Source organism: Anser anser (genome assembly GCF_964211835.1).
Source record: "Anser anser genome assembly, chromosome: 2".
Taxonomy (NCBI): domain Eukaryota; kingdom Metazoa; phylum Chordata; class Aves; order Anseriformes; family Anatidae; genus Anser; species Anser anser.
Window position 1 is genome coordinate 24,628,053 of NC_139721.1, and position 11,928 is coordinate 24,639,980.

General features: G+C 43.9%; 1 long non-coding RNA gene across 4 annotated transcripts; it reads left to right on the forward strand.

Annotated features, from left to right (window-relative positions):
• The first annotated feature begins 186 nt into the window (after window positions 1-186).
• Window positions 187-5,041, forward strand: LOC310894749. Of its 4 annotated transcripts, XR_014580136.1 has the most exons (5): window positions 187-306; window positions 1,691-1,720; window positions 2,652-2,694; window positions 2,964-3,011; window positions 3,222-5,041. It is a non-coding gene; the product is annotated as an uncharacterized lncRNA (long non-coding RNA). The 4 variants fall into 4 exon arrangements; XR_014580134.1 differs by having other exon boundaries at window positions 1,691-2,694; XR_014580135.1 differs by having other exon boundaries at window positions 2,964-5,041.
• The last annotated feature ends 6,887 nt before the right edge of the window (window positions 5,042-11,928 follow it).

Consider the following 11,928-nt stretch of genomic DNA (forward strand, 5'->3'; position numbering starts at 1 on the left):
GCCCCGGTGTCGCAGTGTAACCTGCTCCTTTGCTGCTCTCGGGGCGGTACGGAGCCTGAAGCACGTCCTGGGGGCGCTTGGGGTGGTACAGCCCCTGAATCACGTCCGGGGGACACGCCTCAGGAGGTCCCCCTAAGGGTTTACCCACAGGTGGTCACCGGGAGTTCCTACTGCAGAGAGTATATAAAGCCCTGTGTGCTAAAAGGGTGCCAAGAAGCTCAAAGGTTTATAGGATCTTGGTCTAGAGTTCTTAGTCTCAGATCTTAGTCTTGGCAGAAAGAGGCTGGCAGAAGGTGGAGGGCTGGGGTAAGATCTGATGCTTAGCTAGGTCATCTTACATTTTCCTCTGTCTTGCCGACAATTGGGTCAGACCATAAACGTTAAAGGTTGGGGATCTCTCTCTAATGATCATGGTACGCGTGTGGAGGTGTACAGGGCTTCACCACCCTCATGCAGACGTCATTCCCTGCATGGTGGAGTCACCGTCCCTGGGGGTGCTCAAGGAAAGGTTGGACGTGGTGCTTGGGGACATGGTTTAGTGGGTGACGTTGGTGGTAGGGGGATGGTTGGACCAGGTGGTCTTGGAGGTCCCGTCCAACCTTAATGATGCCATGATTCTGTGTGTGCTCTGGGCTAAGTACTGCCACCCTTTGAGGGAGTCGTGCCCTGAACTACCAGATTAGGGTCATCACCTTTGGGAGCAGGGCAGTACCAACTCAACATTGAAAGATTGCTGAAGACGCCCTGACGCTTGCTACCTAAAAGTTCAGAAACAAACAGAATGACATAACTGAGAGGTGCCTGCATGTCATCGCCTGTGTGTGTGCAGAGTTTGCCCAGGCACAGTCAGCCGAGGGCTCGCTTCGGGGCTGGGAGGCTGTGACCCGGGAGCTCTCAGCAGCCGTCTCTGTCCGCACCAGAGTGCATCCCCGAGCAGAGCAGCTGGGCTTGTTTCAACCTCACAGAAGCAAACTGTTGGACAAGCTGTCGGAGAGGTTTGTGCCAATCGCCCCTTGGGGGCTGCATGTCTTCCTGCAGTCAGCCCACTGTCGGATGAGCCGCTGGAAAACTGATTTGGTTTCTCGTCTAGCAGCTGAAAGGAAAAACTAAACCAATTTGTGTATCCTGTTGGAGCGTAAAATGAGATTTATAAGTTTCCTGGGTTTTTAATAAAATTTAAAATACTTCTGCAATTGTTGATTTATTGGATAGTTAAAAGAGTTGCTTATGTTTTTAATGATCCATAAATTATCCATTGCATTTTTAATGTAGTTGGGTTTGATCTGTCTTATTTTTTTTTCATAACTTGATTCTATTATAAGTCACTGGAATGAACACAAATAATCTTTGCAATCAAAACAGCAATAATAGTTTTAAATATTTGTAATCAGACCATTAATACATGGACAGGAGTAAAACAAATGACTGTACAGTTATGCTGTAAATTTTGGTCTTCTTAAGCCTCCTTTGTATTCGCTGTTTCATACTGTGCCTTGTTACATTTCTTGTGGAACTGGAGTTTTCTACAAATGCTCCAGTATATGGGTAATCCTGCACTTTAAACTCATAAATGCATGTAACCATAAATGCATGCAAAGTTATTTACGTACAGACAGTTATTAACTATACAGATAAAAGGGAAATGAAAAAAAAAATCCAACCCACTCACTTGTTTTTCATTTTTTCCAAGGTATTCTCTGGATAAATTACAAAATTGAAGGTGAGAGAAACAAAAATTTTTCATGCAAGTTTCTTTCTCTCAGAATGAATAGGCTGAAATAATTTTTAGAGTAATGTTGAAAATGTTACTAATGCTGCTCTTCAATCTTCCCAAACACTTTCTATAACTAATTTTCTATGCAAGTTATTTCATTTGGCAGCTTACTTTGTGTCCTAAACATCGTGCTGTAATGCATTAAAATGAATAAATATAGGGATGTTGGGTTCTTTTTCCAAGCTTTCTCGGTACAAACATGAATCATGTATCTGCATTATGGCATTAGTTCTCTATTTACATATTATTTCTAAGCCCTACAGACATAACTTTTCTTTTTGTTTACAAGTCCACGTTATTGATGGTTTCTAGTTTAACAATATTTTTCTCTCTGTTTTAGAGATGTCATGAGGCAAACAATACACAGATGTACCTTAGTATAAAGCATTAATATTGAGCATATTTGTCATTATTCAGAAACGGAGAATGTGTACTTGTTTATTCTGTAAACATACCAAGATATATTTTTTTTGTATGTTAAATAAGTAACAATCCCCCATACTTAAAAAATGTTGTAAAATTTGATTTCAGTAATCTGGTAGCTACTACAGATATTTCACCCGTTCTCCTCATTTTGGCCTTTTGTGGAGTTAATTTTCTGGCTTCTAACTTACAGTTCTGTGTTACCAGCATCCCAAGGTTTTGCTTAATTTGATTATTTCTTTCTCTTTCCTCCCCAAAGCTATATTTGTTCTACTAGGATGTCAAAAGCATGACCTACGTGCATGTTTGTGGGTCCGAGGATTTTCACTGTGTTCTCCCATCTGATAGGGGAGGAATGACTACATGGAGTCCATTACTTAAAACCGGAACTAAGAAGTCAGAAAATTAAACTGCACAAAGAGAAACAAACCGTTTTAAACTCTTTTGTTTGCAGGGTGTGGTGTTGATGTGTTTCTGTGTTCTCGGTACCCAATATGGTATGTAGGATTTTGGGCAAGAAATTGTCAGGGTGGGCAATTCCTAATGAAAGCATTAGGTGCGTCTTCCATGACGTGTTGTTCATGAGTAGTTACAAGAAGTGTTTCTGTTAACTAGAGGAAAAGCATTTGGGGTATCTGTCTCCTTTTTAATGTAGTATACGTTTGCATAAAGCGTACCCAGCACCCTCTAGACAAGGTTTTTATTGAATCATAGAGAACCTTTGGGATTTTTCCACCTGTTTAATCCTCTTCCTACTTTATCTCAGCACAGCTTCCGGTACTTTTGATCATGTCAGCTCTTGCCCAGGATATACGTGAGTCAGATTCTATTGTCAGCTGCTTCATTCTTTAACACAGTTATGTCCATTAAATCAACGGAGCCAACTTAGTTTCACATGAGTGAAACCAAGTTGGGCACATGGAAACATGCTTATGGCTCTGTTCTCTGCTTGACTCCTGTAGTAGTAAATCTGCGTTTTGTTTTCTAGTGGGGCCTTTGTAATTTTCCTTTTCCCTTTTTCCAGCTCCCCACCAAAGCAGAAGGCACTACCGATGTGATTACCAAGAGCACCTCCCTATTCTCTTTTGTTTTCTATCCTGCCTCTTTACTTGCCATGCCTTGATGAAGGGTTTTCCAATACAGTCCTTGAAACAGCATGAGATCCTGTGTGTTCATTTTGTTTACTTCTTCCTGTCACTCCTGATGCTTCCCTGTAATCTAGGACTACCTCATAAGTCAGCCTGTGTTTAGACTTGTGTGGTGCTGTGCTGCCTCTCATCCTGTCCATGTTCTGTTCTTCGTCTCTCGAACAATCTCTTAGCCATCTTCACCCCCTTTTTGTACCACCTTAAATAATTCCTCACTCTACTTTGTGTTTCCACCCTCCAAAAATGCATTGATCATTATCGCAGTTGCCTTTATCTGACCTGTAATTTTCTGTATTAGTTTCTCACTTCTCATCTTTCTTCATAAGACCGAGCCCCGTCAGCTGGCTAATTGCTGTCTTGCTCTTCTTCTGAGCTTGCCGTAGTGTGCCAGAATTGTTCTGCCCAGAGCTGAAGAACTGACAAGGACAGCCTGGCTGCTGCTGACCGGATTGCCACTTGGAAGATACTCTTGAAGGTTTGTGCATATGCGACCCCAAATTGCTCTGGCCTTTTGGGCTGATAGTTTCAAGCCCAAGTGCCTGCAGAGCGCTGAATCAGTAATAAAGTCATGGTAAAAGGAGAAAAAAGGAAGTATACGTATTTATTTATTCTATTTATTTATTCCAGCCCCCTTTTAGTGATGTGACTTGCTTTCTGTACCATTTCCCTCTCTCTCCTCTTGCTGGAGTTCTTGTTTGTGCTTTAGACTACGTTCCCCAGGGCAGGAGCCTGCCACTTGTATTTGTACAACACGCAGCGTGTGATGTGCCTGGCCAGAAATAGCTCCAAGGCAGCGCAGTGGGCTGATACCAGCTTTGCCCTTCACTCGGCTTCTGCGCTCTGAAGAGGCCCGGTGCCTCGGCGCTGCCTCTGTTCCTTTCCATTACTCCTTTTTCTCTCTGGGCTGCCTGTTTGACTTTTATCCAAGGATAAAGGCCTTTGAGGTTGATGACTCACGGCTCAGCACTTCCTTTGACTCACGCTTTGCCACCTAGGACATCGGTCAGCTCTTACTAAACTGCATTTTTTTTATTGCTGATGACGACATTCCTTGCAGCTCACGTCCCTGATTTCACTATCACTTCTTTCAGGTCAGAGCCGTATTTTTTCATGCAACTTTTTTTTTTTTTTTGGCAGATCCTGTCTCCCTCCCCACGGGTTTGACAGCCTTTCTGTTTCGACCATCCCCTGCAGAGCCTGGTGGCACTCTCCTCCCCGGGGCCTGGCTGTCGGGGCTGCATTTCCAAGGGGTGAGGTGCAGCCTGGCCCTTTGCCTTCCCGTGCAGCAGCATCGCCATTCATCAGCTGCCTGGCCCACAGCAGCACAGTGACACTTGCATGATGACAGTGCAGCTGGTGGCATCACACAGGTGCTGGTGCTTAGGGCCTAGCAAACACTTCAGCTGGTGCAAAACAAACGCTAGAATCCAGGTCACTTCCCTGTAACCCTGTTGTCTCTGCAGGGCAGGGCTGACGTGGCTGCAAGTCACCAAACACCTCCTGACGGCACTGCCATCAGCAGAAATGACTGATCAGGTCCAGGAAGCCGCTCTGGGAATATCGTGCTGCCTGTTGTCACACAGGCGTTTGTCAGAGAAGCGGTGCAGTACAATTTTTAATATATTTGTGCGTTAGTGTCCTGTTAGAGATGCCGGCCTGGCACCTTTCCCCATGCGAACCTGTCACTCCCACCCCACGCCCCCTGTTCTTGGCCCATCTTTGCCGCTGGCAGAAGGAGGGGCACTAGCACAGCTTTTGATAGGTTTCCAGCTTTAAACGGGAACGAGCTTGGCCTGGTGTTTGAGAATTATAAATCAGGAACACAACCAATAACACTGACACTAAGCAGACACTAGATCCCTCCTGGAGAGTTGCAGCTAGTGTTACCGAAGCATCCTGGACGCGAGCAGCCCTGGGCAGCTGGTGCTGCTCTTCAGTGGGGTGAGTAGGAGCAGACTTCAACAAGGGCAAAGCGCAGTCCGAGCAGGCGGATGGGCTGCACCCGCTGCTGGGCTGCTGAGCTGCTCGCCGTCTGCTCCAATTTCCTCGACAGCAGGAGAAGCGGCTCGGACTACGCGCTGCTTTCCACGGAGGGTGCAGCTTCTACCAGGGGCTTGGATCTGCAGCTCCTGGGCAGCTCGAAATCCCAGCTGTGATTTTCAGAGGGGTGAAATCAGGCCGGGCAGTTTGTTATGGAGAATCGTGTTCCTCTAGGAAGGGCACTTTGTTCTCCGTGCTCTCCCTCACCTGCAGCTGGCATTGCTGTGCCTGGCCGTCTTTCCCAGTCCTGATGCTCCCCAAAGCTGGAGTTGTGTGAATTCCCTCATTGGAAGTTATTACTTTTACTGGCACCTCCATCACCCTGTGATGCTGCTTTCATGAGACGTGGCGCGTTATGAAAAATGCACGGGACAAATCCACCTAACAAGTAGGCAGGACATGCATCACTTTATAGTTATGCATAACTCTACAGTTACGTAAATGCTTTTCTTGGGGAATCACCAGTGACGGAAGCAAGCTTTGCCTATCGTGTTTGGGCTGGTTAAGGCACTGATTCATAGCACCTAGTTTCCTGCTTGTTCCCCAGTAAATGCCTACAATTTCAGTAGTAATTAATGAAGATGAGAGATTGATGCAGTGATAAATCTGGGTCTTCTGGAGAAGAGGTCTGACTGGCAGAAATGATTCACCCACGTGTCAAAGCTCACAGTGTTACTAGAATATTACAGCCTTGTTTGCAAACTCACTATTTCTCTTCCAGACAGGTGCATTTCTGTCAGCCCTGGTAACAAATCTAAACGTATGAGCCATGATTTAGCTATTTTGTTCTCCTTCCATCCAAAGTCTCCACGTCTTTCTGTTTATGCCATTCCCCTTTGACTCATTTTTGCAGCATATTTCTCCTCAAACAGTGCAACCCATCTTCCCTGCTTCTGCCTCAGCTTACAATGTGCATGAAGTTTACCAAAACTTGAGCACAGATTGCAGCAAAGCTCTGTCACCGTGATGCTCGCTGTACTTGAATTTGTACTCTGCTTCCAGCTTAAGTACCTGCAACACCTCTGGTACCTACAACAGCTTGCTTAGCTCATTCAGTCCGCTCTAGATAAAACCTTATTGTGTTGAATGAATGAATGAGCTGAAGGGAGCAATGCCACAAAAGAGAGGAGCAGGCGAGACGGAGATCTCAGTTTATTCCATTCGCATGGAAGCTGTGGAGGAAATGCATACTGATTTTTCAAAGCACAGCGTGAGCCCCAGAGGAAAGACACTGCATTAGTGCAAGATATTTATTATCAGTGGTATTATTACTGGTATTACGATGGCTGTTACTGTAATATCTTATTACAATCCTTACAGAAGAACCAAAATACATCCTCAGGTGCAGGGAGGGAACCAAAACTATGGGTTTGCTTCAAGCAAAAAGTGGCAAAGCTGGACATTTGATCTTAATACAGAGATCTCAAAACAAAAATGCATTCTTTGCTTCCTTGTAAGTCTTTTCCAGGTGTCTTTGGATGGATTATGCAAGTGCAGGTAAAACAGACATCCCGGAAGGTAGGTGGATGAGAGATCTATCATTAATGAGTAATTTCTGAAGAGACTAATTTATGGAGAGTTCAGATGAGCAAACATTTTACATGTTGGTGCATATTCCTAGTGAAAGTGCCAAACATTTATAGGGCTTCTGTGCTGGGAGACTCTTGGGAAAGCAAGCGCTGTGGTTGAGCTTAGCTGGCTGCACTGCTGCTTCCTGCATGCATCAGTGTCGGAGTCATTTGTTAAATACCTTTCCCAGGTTTACGTAACTCTGACCTTACAGGTGAAGGGTTTGGTCCTGCCCTGGGAATTGCAAAGAGAATGATGTTTGTTGACAGAGGCAGATAACACCTTCCTTTTCAGTGAGTCGGCATGTCAGCAGCAATGGCCGGGGCAGGAATTGGCAGGGAATTTAGGCTTAGTCCTTGAACTTGTCATTTTTTGGCAGAGATAGGAAGAAACGAAACAAAAAGAGACAGAGAAGGAAACTGGATTCCCTCCCAGAGAGAAAGTTTGCTTGAATTGCTTGGTCATGGGCTAGCTTGCTTCATTCACAGAAAGCATTAGGCCAGCCTCGTGGGAGACTGCAGCGTGCATCCCATTGACATCAGGGACCCTGAGAAGCAGCAATCACATAATCCTTCCCTGGAATACTTTAGAGGGGTGTAACTCATCTCTGTAAGGGCCCAGTATGGCTTAACTGAATACAAATTGTCCCACAAACATCACTGAAACTTCTCTGGTGAGTTTTGTAAAGGGCATTTGACTATAAATTAAAACCAAGCATATATGATAAGTATTCAAAATGTCAGCTAATTTTATACTGAAACAATTTCTTAGCACAGAGTTTACATTTTCATTAGTTTAAAGAATGGCCATTTTTTCTTTTTTTGGTTCATGTTTTCCAGATGTGCCTGGTTGCAAATCAACAGCCAGTCTCCTGCAATAAATTTTTGCTATAGATGCTTTATAGCCAGGGTAAAGAGCACGTATGTAAATGGGGAGAAAACTGATAGACTGCTAGAAAACCAGTGTTCCTTCCTTTCCTTAGAAAGGGTAATGTAAGTATCCACTTGTGAGTATTACATTTGCTTGTAGGGTTTACTTTCCTCCTCTTCATCATCACTGGTTTTGCAGTTGGCATTTGGAGAAGTACGTAACTAAATGCAAACCAATGCGTCTGCCATTTAAGTCTCCTGAACTACACGGAGGGGCAAGAGGTTTATGAAACCGGTGCTAGGAAAATTGGCTGCTGTTTGTGACCTCAACAGGGAGCAGCTGAGGAGTTCAGTATCTTATGAGAACAGAGGCTAAATTAAGGCAGAGTCTGGCATGCGCAATTGCAGAGCAATGCAGTTTCGTCAAGGGAGGCTTGGAGGTGAGCGAGTGCCACCTACGCCACTCCCAGGAGGTTCCTGCTTCTTGGAAATGTTATGGCAACATGTCGTAACATAGATATTACTTGTACTTTTCAGCTTGCTTTGTCATTTTGATTAGTAGCTTCTACTCCGTAACAAAACACACCGGTACCTGGTAATACAATCGTATTAATACGAGTATGTGCTTTCAGTGACTTGAAAAAAGTGGGTAGCACACTGGCGTGCACCCTTTCCCTTTCCAGACTCGATTGCAGTGAGCAGTTCTTGCACTAAATGCTGAATTTCTGCCATTATAATTAACGACTCTCAATAAACACAGAACTGTTCAGTGCCCCAGTGGTTAAGTACTGTTTTTCCATTGATCCGAGATGCACAGAAATGGTCGTGACTCATCGCTTGCCACTCAAGCTCAAAGGCAAACAAGCAAAGAAAGCAAGTTCAGGTGGAAAAGTCGTTCTACAGCACTGACCAACAGACATTTCTTGCTTTGTGAGATCCTCACCGATGAGGATAACTTTCACTCAGCGGGCTCTCGTGAACAGACATGTGTTGGAAGGCTTATTTATAGCTCACGTATACATAAGATGCTGCTCTCTTGTTTGCCAGCCCTCTGCTGCTCTCATTTGACCTCATCCCTAGAAGGCTGAAACTTTATTACTGTAATGAATCTTTGTTTCTCATTCCCAGCACCTGGGGGATTTAAACATGCTTGTGCCAAGGTGCTGTCTCCTTGCCCAGCAGTATATAATCTAGGATACACGAAAGTTGATTTCACATGGGAATTAGAGAGGAGAGAAGAGATTTATCACAAGGCTTTTTCGACCCTTGTTACATCAGCCTCTGTGAACACAGTATATCAGCAAAGATAAAGACTCACCCCGTGAAATAGGTCATTAGTACTGATAAACAACACATCAGTAAGTAGGGAGTCGAGGGTCAGGCTGAAATACTGAAGTCATTTGGGATGAGGAGTTAATGCATTTGTGCGTAAACAGGTTAAGGATGGAGAAGGACAGGACAACCTAGCAAACGTGATGCCCATCCTGGTGCCAGCTTTTATGGGAGAACTTTGATGTCAGAGTCTTTGTTAGCACCTAATTTTGTTAAGTGTACCGGTACAGAATTCAACCAGTCTTCTGCTCTTCTGGTTTACACCCAGTAGCACCAGCCTTCAGTTTTGTCATGATTTATTGATGCACTGGCTCACGTCGTATTTGATCTGATGCCACATGGCAGTGGTAACAAAACATGTTTTCCATGGAAGCTCTTCTCTCTGAAGGACACAGACCGCTTCACTTTGACGCTGTTTTGTAAACATGGCTCACATAAAGCCAGGCACAAATGAGTGTTTCCACCCCGTTTTTAGAGCTCGGTTGAAACGCCTCTCTTTTTGAGCTCCCGGTGAGATCAGATTTCTTCCTTGGTTGTTCTGGTTCCTCTTTTTCCTTTAGGGCTGAAGAGTTGGGCTCTGCGTAATCCTGGCAAAACCAGGAGATGAGAGTTCCTGGGAAAAGGGCTGCGATTCCCTTCCCTATCTTTTCCCATCAGGATACCAGGCATGCAGCTTGAGCGCATCGCTCCATCTCCGTCTCTGGCTAATGGAAAGAGAGAGGCAGCTCCTGGCAGCTCTTCATCCCATGGACCTGAGCCAGGTGTGATGAATCGCGGGCTGGAAGCCTGGCCAGGGAGTCAGAACAAGAACCGGAGCTGAGAGCTGGAGGGGCACAAGGTGAGCCCTGCCCCAGCACCACGACTGCTGGGCTTAGGGAGAGACGAGAGGCTTCGCACCAGTGAGCACAGACTGAAGACAACAGCAAAAGGAGATTTTAGGGTGTGGATCACCTAGGATGTTACTAATAGAGAAGTCCATAAAACTTAGCATCTTCTCAGTACTATAATTAATAACTTTAAAAAATATATATTACAATGTATTTTTATTTTAATGCAAAACATAAGTCTTAACATATTTTTCTCTCCTTTAAGCCAATGTTTGTCTCCTTTGAAACCCCTCTCATTTTTTATTCTTTATTTTTTTCCGGAAAACCATTTTTTTCCTCTAGTTTCAGCTAAGAATAAAATAAAGATGAATCACAACTTTTCCAACACCACCCAGAAAAAGCTCCCAAGAAGACTAAGAGCTGAGTCCACGACTCCCTTTGCATCCTAAAAGTTTTCAGCAGCCAGTCCGATACTTCCACGTCCCTCTGCAGCACCCTTCATGCATTATTAACTCTCGTCCTTTTCAAAAGTCTGTGCACATCTACTGCATGTAAATACAGAGTTAGATTCTTATTTATTCCACATAGTACCGCAGAGTAAGAGAGCTTTTAAAGTACATGTATATTAAACATAGTTTTTCAGAAAACTGTTTAGTTTGTTTAAAAATCTAGACCAAACACAGAACTTCTTACAGTGTAGATCATATATCACAGCCATTATTTGCTATTTGACCTCATAGTTTATTTACTCATGTAACACAATATAAGCCATGCACAGATTAATCTTTTCAGTGGTTCTGCTTCTTGTGGCTTCTAAAGCTTTATATTTGTTTTATGTTTTGATTTTAACTCCCATTCCAGAAATCGTGTGCCTAAGGAAGAATCTCAGTTGTCTTTGTTTTTGTTTTTTGTATGTTTATTTGTTTTTGTTTGTGTATTTTGTTTAAAAAGCTAATCCCCAACCTTCACAAGTAGATAGAAACCTGGAAACAAAGACTCAAAACCCTAAGGCAAATATATACCCAATACATGGCTTTTTGAGGAAAGAATCTCATAACTTCTAAGTTAGTCTCTTGATTTGAGATTTGTTAGTGCATGGGAGGCTCCGTGTAATGCTGTAATTTATGAAAACCATCCTGCTGTATGAGTAATCAAAGAAACAATAATCACAGTCAGGAGCTGGGAGGGAGATGGCGGATTGCTTTCTACGAAGACTGTGAGCCTGCTTTAACTGTGGAAAAGGGAAAGAAGGAAGCAGAAGTCAAGGAATGGGACTGATGGAGGGAGTGCAGGTTGGAACAAACCTCTGTCTTCCTTTTGCAGTGTGCTTCAGCAGACAGTGACCATAACTCAGGGCCCATCCAGGCTTTGTGTAGAAGGATGCTTGGGGCTTGTCAGCCGGTGATGCACTGGCCGGTACGAGAGCAGGGTTGTCCCACGCCTGCTCTTGATTAACTCCAAGAAAGGTATTGGTACCATGACAAGCAACGCATTGCATGCCCAGCGAATGTTTAAGTCCTCTGATAACATCTGAAACAGCAAAAGCTGCTTTGTTATTGGAAGAAGCAAAAGACAACAATGACTTTCAAGCCGTAAATTAAAAGCCCACTGCAGATGTCTATTTCTCGAGCAAAGTTATTAAGAACATTAGTATGCATATTATAAGTAATTAAAAAGAAGCAAACAGGAAGAATGCCAGGCAACAACGCTCAGATCGAAGGAGAATTCACCACTCGGTTACACAAGTGTAAATGAATATCTTGAAAATAAATCTGCCATGATTTACATGGGTGAAGTTACAGGCATGCTATGTATAAGTAACTTAACCGTAAGTGTTGGAAACCAAAACAAGAGCATGCCATTTACAACAACAAGACAAAAACTAAATGGAAAACAAAACAAACTTGTCTGTGTTCTCAGCAATACCCTGGGAATGAGGTTATGCT